This window comes from Petromyzon marinus, chromosome 34 (genome assembly GCF_048934315.1).
Source record: "Petromyzon marinus isolate PM22_M1 ecotype Great Lakes invasive population chromosome 34, UKy_Petmar_22M1.pri1.0, whole genome shotgun sequence".
NCBI lineage: Eukaryota > Metazoa > Chordata > Hyperoartia > Petromyzontiformes > Petromyzontidae > Petromyzon > Petromyzon marinus.
In genome coordinates, this window is record NC_133700.1 from 7,809,174 (window position 1) to 7,821,417 (window position 12,244).

The window sequence follows — 12,244 nt, forward strand, 5'->3', positions numbered from 1 at the left end:
ATAAAATAAGAAAATTGATAAAATAAAATAACACAATAAAATTCTCACGACTTTTCGGCCACAACACAAGCGTCCTCCAGACAGTCTCGTCCCTTCACCTGATGAAGGCCGCTTGTGTTGTGGCCGAAACGTCGTGATAATTTTATTGTGTTATTTTATTTTATCAATTTATTATTTTATTCTCATTCTACGTGACTTTACCGAAAGAACCAAAGAAGACGTTGTGCCGGGTTTGTTTCTGTCGAATTCGGGTAGGTAAAGAAAACTCAACATTTCAAAAGCCACGATGCGCTGCGTGGTGAACACGAGTCGATAAAGAAACAACGTCTCACGAAGAAGGGGTCCTTGAAGAGACACACCGCATGCGGCTGCGGAGCCGCACGGCTGCCGACCCCCGATCGAGCACAACGACTGCGATTTTACGTCGAGGTGATTGAGCCAGATGATTGCGTGAGGAGGAGCGGAGTGGTGACTCATCGCTGCTGTGATGACGATGCCGCATTCGTGTAGATCTCTGTGTGAGTCTGTGGGTCTCTGTGTGAGTCTATGGGTCTCTGTGTGAGTCTGTGGGTCTCTGTGTGAGTCTATGGGTCTCTGTGTGAGTCTATGGGTCTCAGTGTGAGTCTGTGGGTCTCTGTGTGAGTCTGTGGTCTCTGTGTGAGTCTGTGGATCTCTGTGTGAGTCTGTGGTCTCTGTGTGAGTCTGTGGATCTCTGTATGAGTCTATGGGTCTCTGTGTGAGTCTATGGGTCTCTGTATGAATCTATGGGTCTCTATGTGAGTCTATGCGTCTCTGTGTGAGTCTATGGGTATTAGTGTGAGTCTATGGGTCTCTGTGTGAGTCTATGGGTCTCAGTGTGAGTCTATGGGTCTCTATATAATCTATAGATCTCAGTGTGAGTCATCGCTGCTGTGATGATGATGAAGATCATGACGCCTCCTCCCTCGTGTTTGTGAATCGGGCATTGAGTGAGTCCACGTGGCACGTTCAGGGTGATGACCACAGTCACCACACACTGACCGCAGAGTTTGTGTATCCGCATCATTCTCATCATCAGCTGCTGCTGCTTCCCTGGTTTCTGTGCGAAGGCGGTTCAGGGGTTGCGGTCCATGAGCTTAGGGGCGGAATCTCTCAGCTAGAGGATCCTCTCCGTCGTCGGATCTTTGCCATCGACTTCCCCCGGACATGCAGCAGTCCCCCTCATTAACCTCCTTCCGTTCCTCTCTCAAAGCCCCACTTCTTATCCATTGCCCGTTCCCTTCCTCTTGCCTCACCCTCGCCCCTCCACTCCTTCCAGTCCCTCCCCTACCGCCCTATCGTGATCCCCACGTGCCCTCTGCTACCGCTCACTCATTCCTCGGCCCTTAACGCTGCCCCTTGCCATCTCAATCGCTCGATTTGTATAACCGCCTTTAAACCACATGAAGCCCCTTGAGCTAAGGCCCTTTCTATAAATAGAAAATGAGATCAGGCTCACGAGGAGGAGTTTGTGACTTCTCGTGTACTCCGTTCGGCGTTCCATGCATGCGCGTATCGTCATCATCATCACCACCATCAGGGTTGGAAGTTGCAAGCACGGCACATCGGCATTGTGATCAAGCGTGCTTCAACTTGGAGGGGAATCCGATTCGCGAATATCACGGACAGAGCTGAGTGGAAAGACGGACACGGTCGCCAGCACACGCACGGACGAGAGAGAGAGAGGCAGAGTAAGGATATATTTTGGGACAGAATATAGGATTGCCTATTATTATTATTATTATTCGTGTGTTGTGTACGTAACGACGCTACGGTGTCGAGATGTCTACTATCTCGCCTGGTATACAGGCGGTCGTGGGTTCGATCCCGACCCTGACGCCTGCTGCTGTATATTTAGAGTTTGCGGTGTCTCTCTCTCTCCCTCTCTCTCTCTGCCCGTGGTCGCGTGGAAATAATAATAATATTTTAGTCACAGCTCAGTTCGCAGAATGTCCATGCAGGATACAAACGCGGGATTCGTTTGCAAAGGGATCAGTGCTCGTGCAGCATCGTGGCGCGTGGCGAGGACGACACTTTGCCTTCCTTCTGGCTCATCGGCAAGTCCGTGCCCCAGATCCATGCGGCTCAGGAGCTCGTTTTGAAAACTCCCAGCGATGATTTGCGATGCAATTTTTTTTAAAAAAAATGATGCGACCACGTTACGTGTCGACACGCACGTTGGACTTCTTTAGCGCCGTACGTAGCCAACCGCGCCAAGCGGAGGGCGCGGGGGGGGGAGGGGGTAAGGACACCAAACCGAAAGGCAACATGCACTCCGTGCGTGTCGGACTGCATCACGACGACCGCGCAACGCGGGCACCGTGGCCGCATGAGCCATCGCAACGCGCGCGCGCGCGCGGTTGGAGCGCTGGCGGAGTGATCGCGAGGTGCGGAGTGATCGCGAGGTGCGGAGTGATCGCGAGGTGCGGAGTGATCGCGAGGTGCGGAGTGATCGCGAGGTGCGGAGTGATCGCGAGGTGCGGAGTGATCGCGAGGTGCGTCGCGAGCTTCCTGCGTCTCATCATCCCGACCCACGGCATTGACCGGCGCGGTGAAAGTATGGCCACAAGCAAAACGCGTGACCCACACCTCGTGTGTGGCGGTGGCATTCATCCGGCAGTGGATTGGTGAAAGGAGCTCCACATCGCCGTTCAATGCACTGCAGTATATATCGAGAGATATACACCGTATCGCAAGGATGGACTTTCCCTCCACCATGGTAATGTGGAATTACCACCGCTACCTGAGGTGGCAATGTTACAGAGCCATCAGTGGCCATTGCGCATGGTTAGGCTACGCACAGTGCGATAGAAGTTCAACATAAATACGTTACTTTGTGTGTGTGTGTTTTTTTTTAAATATCAGTCATATTTAAATACTTGAGTCGAGAGAGTTCTAAGATAATCGTCGCAATTACTCGTGACCGGCAGTAAGCCTTAGCCCGCTTTCCATCCGGCTCCAGGGTCACACTCCACGGCAGGAGGCGAATTACTCGGTTCACCACCATTGCTGATGATGCTGCTGCTGATGATGATGCTGACGGGTCTCGTATCCCGCGTGAGTGTTGAGACTCGGAGCAGCGCTGGGGAGCTCCAGGCTGAGTGAGGCTGCCCCCCCCCCCCGTCCGTCCGTGAGTGAAACCAAATCGGCGACCTCCGCGTGCCTCCGCTTTAGCGATCCCCAACATTCTAAACACCTCCGTTGTTGTTGTCGTTGTTGTTGTTGTCTGATCGTTCTAGAGGATTACAAAGCACAGACTCGGGGCTATAATCGTGCCGAATGTTCAGCTCTCTCTGGCCCTTCTAGGACATCGCTAGGATTCACATCACATCACTCATCCACGCATGGTATGACAAGGTTACGTATCGCCGCTGCAGAATCGTGTCTAAATACTTAATAATCACCACATAGTAACAATAATGATCATCGTTATAATAACAACATGAATAGATAATGATTGATAATAACTGATTGATAATCATAAATTGCGTGGCAAGATGCGCCCAGCGCACCAGGTACACGAGGCCACGTGTAGTACAGTGCGTGTTGATCCACTGCTGGATGAAGGCCTCCCTCATGACGGGTCGATCGCCGGTGTTTGACCATACTTCACCACACTGGTCACTGCGGGTGAGTGCAATGAGTTAGAAGCACACGACCGGTTCAGCTATCGCTCGCCACTGATGTTAGCCCTGGAGGGGAATCGAACTCGGGATTCATCGTGGAGTGTGCACGCATGTACTGTATGTTGAACTTCTTTCGCACCGTACGTAGCCAACCGTGCTAATCAGAGGTGCAGTGTTGAGTCTATTAGCATTGTTAGTCTATGGGTAGTGATAGTCTATGGGCATATTCTTGGTTCTATCGGTAAAGTCACGTTGAAGGGAAACAATAAAATAATAAAATATATTTATAACAATAACATTCTCTCGACGTTTCGACTGCAACACAAGCAGTGATCATCAGGTTGGTTTTCACACCTGATGATGACTGCTTGTGTTGCAGTCGAAACGTCGTGAGAATTTGTTTTATATATTTTTTTATTATTTTATTGTTTCCCTTCAACGTGACTTTACCGAAAGAACCAAGAATATGAATCACTGCAGTCACGAAAGCTTTAAATCAAAATTGAGTCTATGGGCAGTTTGTATGTTGAACTTCTTTCTCACTGTACGTAGCTAACCTCGATAATCGGAGTTGCGGGGGGAAGGACAACAAACTGAAGACAAAAATCAGTTCTGAAGAAATCTCCTTTTTACATTGACATTTAAAATTGTATAGCTCGAGTGTCTGCAGTGCACAAAATACACGTGAGATATATATACACCAAATGTTATATTCACAATGTGTTAATTCCCACGATCGTTTATTGTAAATATTTAAAAAAGTGTGTGTGTGTGTGTATTAATATGCCCCCTGTGAGTACCCGGTCACAGTTATCCATGATCTGCATCATCTCATTGTAGTTCACGCACAAACAGACGCGATGTACGATGATGAGAGGGCGGTTAGCGAGCACCTATTAAGGTCGGACCGGCGCACGAGCGAGTACCGTGGCCAGTACCACGCCCTGACGCCTTTGTCTCCCTGGTGGCGACATTTACTCACACACCGCACCAGGTACTCATTTGAGGCTGAGTCAACCTAGGAGAGGCCGGTTCAGGTAAATGTGACTGGTGTTCGTGGCCGTGAGCGGGAATCGAACTGGGGTGGCTGGGTTCGGAAGGCAGGTCGCGTAACCACTGTGCAGCCGATCCCCGCATAGAAACAAAGACAAAGATCCCCCGTATAGCCTAATCATACTTTTGGGGCAAGTGCCGTTAGCGAGTAGTCGCCTGTGAAGGCCGGCCCGCACAGCACACGAGCGGGTGGGTGGCCAAACAAAGACAAAGATCCCCCGTATAGCCTAAACATACTTTTGAGGCAAGTGCTGTTAGCGTGCACCTATGAAGGCTGGAACTGCACACTTAGAGTCCGCCTTTGTCTCCCCCAGGGGCGATGTTTACACAGCGCGCCGGTGACTTCATTGAGGCTGGGTCGACCTAAGTTCAGCAGTTCCACTGCTGGATTATTTATTTTCCGCCTGAGGACGACTGCTTGTGTCGCGATCGAAACGTCGTGATATATTATTTTTTGTTTTATTTTATTGTTCTACCCACGTGACTTTACCGAAAGAACCAAAGAGTGTGGATTCCTGCAGTCACGAAAGCTTCAAATCAAGATTCGACCTAAGTGTATGGGGGTGGCCACACACACAAACACACACACACAAACACACACACACAGACACGCACACCGCGAACCCGTACCTTTCGCTCCACCCTGGCGGTGGTTGGGCACCCGCGCGCGGCGTGGATCGCTCCCGGGGGCGCGGGTGCCGAGTGACAGAAACCAGGGCCGCAAACTCTGCCCGGCACACTCCATAAATAATAAATAATACGATGAACAGTTTGGTGGTGGTGGTGGTTGGTGGTGGTAGTAACCTCGAGCGTGCGGGGGACATCACGTGCGCAGCGCCGTGGGTGCGCGCGCAAGCGCGCGCGTGTGTGAGTGTGGAGCAAAGACAAAGATCCCCCGTGTAGCCTGCACATACTGTTGGGGCATGTGCTGTTAGCGAGTAGCTGCACCGAGGGGGTGGGTGACAAACACAACGCCCGGCCGCCTTTGTTTCCCCAGTGGTGATGTTTACACACCAGGTACTGATTTGAGACTGAGTCGACCTAGGGGAGGCCCATGACCGGTTCAGGTACTCTGCAGGGGAGCGGTGGCGTAGCTGCGCTATGAACCCGCTGACCCGGGTTCGATTCTCGCTCACGGCCAACACCCAGTGACGATTATCTGAACCGGTCCTGGGCCTCCCCCAGGTCGACTCGGCCTCAGATGAGTACCTGGTGCGGTGTGTAAACATCGCCACTGGGGAGACAAAGGCGGTCGGGCGTGGTGCTGGCCACCCATCCTCTCGTGTACCGTTCCGCCCTTTATAGGTGCTCGCTAACAGCACTTGCCACTACAGTCTGTTAAGGCTATGTGGGGAATCTTTTGCGTGTGTGTGTATCGCTACGTGTGTACGTGTGTACGTGTTTGCCTGCCTGTTAAATTCCAGTGCCCTGCACGCCAGCGCTAGGTCAGGTTACCTCCCCTAGGTGGGCTCAGCCTGAAATGAGCAACTTCATAACATTCTTTGGCAGGGGTGCGGGAGTGGGGGGTGGGTGGTGATACAAAAGCGGTCGGGCGTGTGTGATACTGGCCACATCACCTACCACGCTCGGCCGCCTTTGTCTCCCCAGTGGCGATGTTTACACACCGCACCGGGTACTCATTTGAGGCTGAGTCGACCTAGGGGAGGCCCAGGACCGGTTCAGATAATCGTCACGGGGTGTTGGCCGTGAGCGGGAATCGAACCCGGGTCGCATGATTTGTAGCGCAGCGTGCTAGCCGCTACACCACCGCTCCCCATATATCAATAACAATCACCCTGCCATTCGCCACTAAGTGACGGTGACGTCACCACGGCGCTTGTGCCAGGCTAGGTGCTCCTTGAGGCCACGTGAAGTGTCGAAGGCTCGCTGATAGGTCTCGGAACAGACCCAGGTGCCATGGGTTCGCTGACTGAGATGGCCGGGTAGATGCACCACATATATATATACACACACACACAAGCAATTCATGGCATTAGGTTAGAGTCCATAAATAATGCGTATGCTTACACATTTGTTGGACTGGTTTCAACGATTTCGAAACATTTTTCCTGGTTTATATTGTCAAGGAATGACAGAATGTAGCACGATCGAATTAACACTCCCCACACATACACGTGCAAAGACAAAGATGCCCCGTAGAGTCTACATGGGCTGGTTAGGCAAGTGCCGTTACGTTGGTGAAGCAGATGATAGCTTATTGTGTTGTAAAGATGTAAACCACATCTCGCATACAAGCACAGACAAATTAAAAGATTCCACCCCGTATAGTATACATAGAACGTTGGGGGGCAAGTGCTGTTAGCGAACACCCTTGAAGGTCGGAACAGCGCACGAGGGAGTGGAGTGGACAGCACCACACCCGGCCTTCAACGTCTCCCCGGTACTGATGTTGTTACACACCGCACCAGGTACACATTTAAGGCTGAGTTGACATAGGGGAGGCCTAAGATCGGTTCAGATATCATTCGCTACGGCCACTGATGATAAACTATGGTCGGGAATCGAGTTCAGGTAGCTGGGTCCGTGCTGTTTGCGAAATCGCTGTACCCACTACTTCCCCTCCAATCCATCGTATAGCAAGGTGCACCTATGACTGTTGGGGTAAGTGCTGTTAGCGAGCACCTATGACTGTTGGGGCAAGTGTTGTTAGCGAGCACCTATGACTGTTGGGGCAAGTGCTGTTAGCGAGCACCTATGACTGTTGGGGCAAGTGCTGTTAGCGAGCACCTATGAAGGCCGGCGCGGCACACGAGGAGGTGGGTGGCCAGCACCGCGCCCGGTCGCCTTTGTCTCCCCAGTGGCGATGTTTATACATCGCCACCGGGGTGCTCATTTGAGGCTGAGTCGAACTCGGGGAGGCCCCAGGACCGGTTTCAGATCGTCACTGGCGGCCGTGAGCGGGAATCGTCGAACGCGGGTCGCCGGGTCTCTGGCGCAGCGCGCTAACCTCTTGCACCACCGCTCCCCGCAGCGGCAACAACACCAGCAACAGACGCCATCGGCACTTCTTGAAGAAGCACAATGGGGGGATCGCTGCCGTCCTTAGCCTCTCCTCGCATCGCCGGCACTCGCGAGGCCGAGCTCTGCTCCGCGTCTCCATCGAGACCCGAACGGCTCCGTATCTACGCGACCTTTTATATTTTTTATTGCCAGTATCAATAGTACGAAAGAATGATAAGAATGGGTTCTACCCTTTCTGCCAACGAAAAAGCGGTGGGGGGGGGGGAGAGGTGGTTAAGATGTTCAAACGCCGAATAAGTTTCCGCTTTCGTTGCATTCACGCAACGCATCACGTTTGCATTAACCCGACGCACTCGTGCCAAGAACGCGCAGACAAACGTGGCTCTGATATAATAATAATTATTATTATTCACGTATCGATGCATTGCCTCTGACACTGATTGGTGGCCTACGCCAGAGACGGCCTTCTTCGTGGCCGTGTCTCACCACCGGCGTTAGGCCGGAGAACAACGCCGAACATAGGCCGACGGCGCAAAGACAATGCAGGTGTAACGAAGACAGTCGAGTCAACTTGCCGTGCGAGTGGTCTAGGGCCAGCGAGAAGGTTCGGGGGCAGGGCCGTGACCACGCACACCTTGCGTAAGGGAAATGCGCGGGAGACTCGGGGCTGTTGCAGTGGGGGGCGTCTCCCCGCCTGGCTCCTCAATAAAGAAATCCATCTCAAGACAAGCGCGTCAAAGTCGTCACTACACAAGTATCAGAGCGTTCGGCTCCCTCTGGTCCAAGCCGTCACTACACAAGTATCAGAGCGTTCGGCTCCCTCTGGTCCAAATCGACACTACACAAGTGTCAGAGCGTTCGGCTCCCTCTGGTCCAAGCCGTCACTACACAAGTGTCAGAGCGTTCGGCTCCCTCTGGTTCGGCTCCTTGCACGCTCCTTCAGAGCTGCCGACAGTGCCCGACTCCTCTCCCACCTCGATCTTGGTTGAATTCTTTCGGGGGGGGGGGTTATCGGGCGCTTGCTGTGACCACCCCCCCCCCTTACCTCCACATCCCAGTTGCGAACCCCCCACTAGCGAGGAGTGGAGGGGGGGGGGTCTCGATCAGTGTTGCTGTCTTTAACAAACAACAACAATACAAGCTATCTTCTCGTCGCCTTTGTTTTTCTCCGCCTCTCATTTTGCCCTCTGATTCCGTAAAATATGCAGCGGGGATTTTGCATGCGAGAGACTCGTTGTGAATTGGCCCTAAGCAATGCAAATTCTTCCTCTTATTAATGTTATTATTGTTAGCAGCATCATCGCGGTTTACTTGTTATTGAGCACCCTTCAGATGACTGTTCAATTTTTCTTCATGAACATCCACGTTTCCGATCCACACACGTCACAGACGGTAACTAACACGTCACAGATGGTGATTCGCACGTCACAGATGGTGATTCGCACGTCACAGATGGTGAATCGCACGTCACAGATGGTGATTCACACGTTCGGCTCCCTGGTGATTCACACGTCACAGGTGGTTAACCCATACATAACCGATGGTTAGCCCACACGTCACAGATGGTAATTCACACGTCACAATGGTCATTTTATACGTCATAGATGGTAATTCCCATGTCACAAGTGGTTATTCACACGTCACAGAGGGTAATTCACGTCACAGGTGGTAATCCACACGTCAGGAATTCTAATCCACACGTGACGGGTCATAATTCACACATCACAAATGGTAATTCGTTGGTCATATATGGCAATCCACATGTCATAGAAATGAAATCACACATCACAAATGGTAATTCACGTGTCACAGATGGTAATCCACACGTCATGGATGGCAATCTACATCGCACAGAAGGTAATTCAAGGCTCACCGATGGTAATTAATGGGTGAAAGATGGTTAATTCACAAATCACAAGTCATGAATGATAATCTATACCTTATGGATGGTAATCACGTCACAGATGGTAATCCTAACGTTACACATGGTCATCCACACGTCACAGATGGCAATCCCCGTGTCACAAATGGTAATCCACACGTCACAAATGCAAATTGTTTACGTCACAGATGTCAATTTATACGTCACAGACGGTAATCAACACGTCACGGATGGGAATTCGTTTGGGCCACAGTTGCCACGTGGCTCTTCCTTTTCGTCCCGCCTCTTTTACTCGGTCGCGTTGATCCCGGACCGACTTCAATAACCATCTCAGGTTCACGAGCTCCGATGAGTTTCCCAGTTGTGTCCCTCCGACAGAACTCGTTAGTACCTGACTATACACGCATACAAAGACAAAGATCCCCCGTATAGCCTTAACAGACTGTAGGGGCAAGTGCTGTTAGCGAGCACCTATGAAGGCCGGAACGGTACACGAGCGGGGTGGGTGGCCAGCACCACGCCCGACCGCCTTTGTCTCCCCAGTGCAATGTTTTTTATACACCGCACCAGGTACTAATTTGAGGCTGAGTCGACCTAGGGGAGGCCCAGGACCGGTTCAGATAATCGTCACTGGTGTTGGTGGCCGTGAGCGGGAATCGAACCCGGGTCGCCCGGTTCATAGCGCAGCGCGCTAACCGCTACACTACCGCTCCCCACGTACACGCATGCACACACCTGCACACACCTACAAACACACACGACTCAACACAGGATACACATACACACACGTGCCACAACATAGTAAACACGCACATTTATAGACACGTATTACCCCGAACAAACTATCGGAGCAAGTGCTGTTAGCGAGCACCTATGAAGGCCGGCACGGCACACGACGGGTGGGGTGGCCAGCACCACGCCCGACCGCATTTGTCTCCCCGGTGACGATGTTTACTACACACTGCACCAGGTACTCATTTGAAGCCGAGTCGACCTAGGCGAGGCCCAGGACAGGTTCACTGTTGGCCGTGAGCGGGAATCGAACTTGGCGCGCTGGATTCCGAACGCATCGCGCGAACCGCTGCACTACGGCTCCCGAGCCATACATGCATACACACGTACATACATACACACCTACTACATACGTGATGGGTGGGAGGGGGGGTAAGAGTGATGGGGGGTGGAGGGGGCAGAGAGGAAGCAGAGGGAGAGGGAGGAGGTCACAACTCTGCCTCCCTTCCTGTCCCTCCCTCTCTCCTTCCCTCCTCCTCCCTTCCCCCTCCATCACTCCCTTCCCCGTGTCTCTCCCCTCTCTCTCCCTCTCCTCTGTAGCTGATCCACGTCGTGCAAGACAGACTACAGCGGAACGGGGCATTGCTTCCTTTGTAATGATGAAAGGACTAAGCATTTAAACTCGACTGCTGTACAAATGAACTTGTGCAGAGTGCCTTTGGTGTACATTATATGGGTCGGTATATAATAGTACATCGACAGTGTGTGTACGTTTGACTATGTATATTCGGTGTGACGTAGCAAGCGTATACGTTTGTGCGTCTATCCGGGGAGACAAAGGCGGTCGGGGGTGGTCTTGAACGCCCAGCCAATCGTGTGTCGCGTCGCCCGTCAGAGGCGCTCGCTGACATCGCTTTTCCTAAGACCATATAAGGCTAATCCGGGGGACCTTTGCACTTCTTCGTCTCTGTTTGTGTTCCGCGTGCGCTCGCGAACAGCACTTGCCCCCACAGCCCGTGCCGCCTACACGGGGGTCGTCTGAGCGCGCGCGCGTGCGTGATGAGTGGGTGGCGTCTTCGTGCCGTGCCCCGGAGTTCGACTCGCGACGCGACGCCTCCCGTGAGTGGCGCGTGACGTCCGAACCCGACGTTGATCCACGGCTCTCAGCCGCCGTCACCAAACACCCCCGGCTGGCCCTGGCGGGTGAAGTATGGTCAAAGACACCGTTCCGTGACTGCACGGAACGGTGGGCGGCCGGGGGAAGAGAGAGGGGGGGGGACCTTTAACCAGCGGTGGATTCACTGGCAAAGACGAGAGGGTTTGTCACGTTCAGCAGACGTTACGTTTATTAGTTGTATCTCTAACTCATTATATTATCTGTCATCATCATTCTTATTATTACTACTACATCACCCGTACAATGCCCATATCGTGCGCACGCGTCGCTTGAATGAACACGCACCGCAGAATCGCGTTGTCAGTCACACGGAGCACATGGACTGCCGCGCCGACAGGAAAACTTAAAATACCTTCTGCGGCAAAGTTGTGCTGCACTCGATACGTTCCGCGGATAACCCTCGCAAACGAAGCTGCAGCGACCCCAAAACATTTTACATCACTTTAAATATTGTAAAGTGGCGTAAGTAACGCGAGTACATAAGCGCGTACGTGTACTTTTGATCACCCGCATACCGATGTTGTCCAGACGTGTTGCACCTCAGCGACGGTTGTGCCCAGTGATCAACGTACGAACGTTTCTCTTTGGTTGCGGTAGACAAACTTGGATGAATAAAACTGTAAACACATGTAAACAGCGCCGAGTGCGGTTTTAAAATATGAATATATATACACGACAGGCGACGTTTTGGGGGAAAAGTCATTTTCATGTGCTGGGAAGAAGGCCCATTGCCTGAAACGTCGAGAGCTTTATCCATTATTTCGTCCTGTTAAT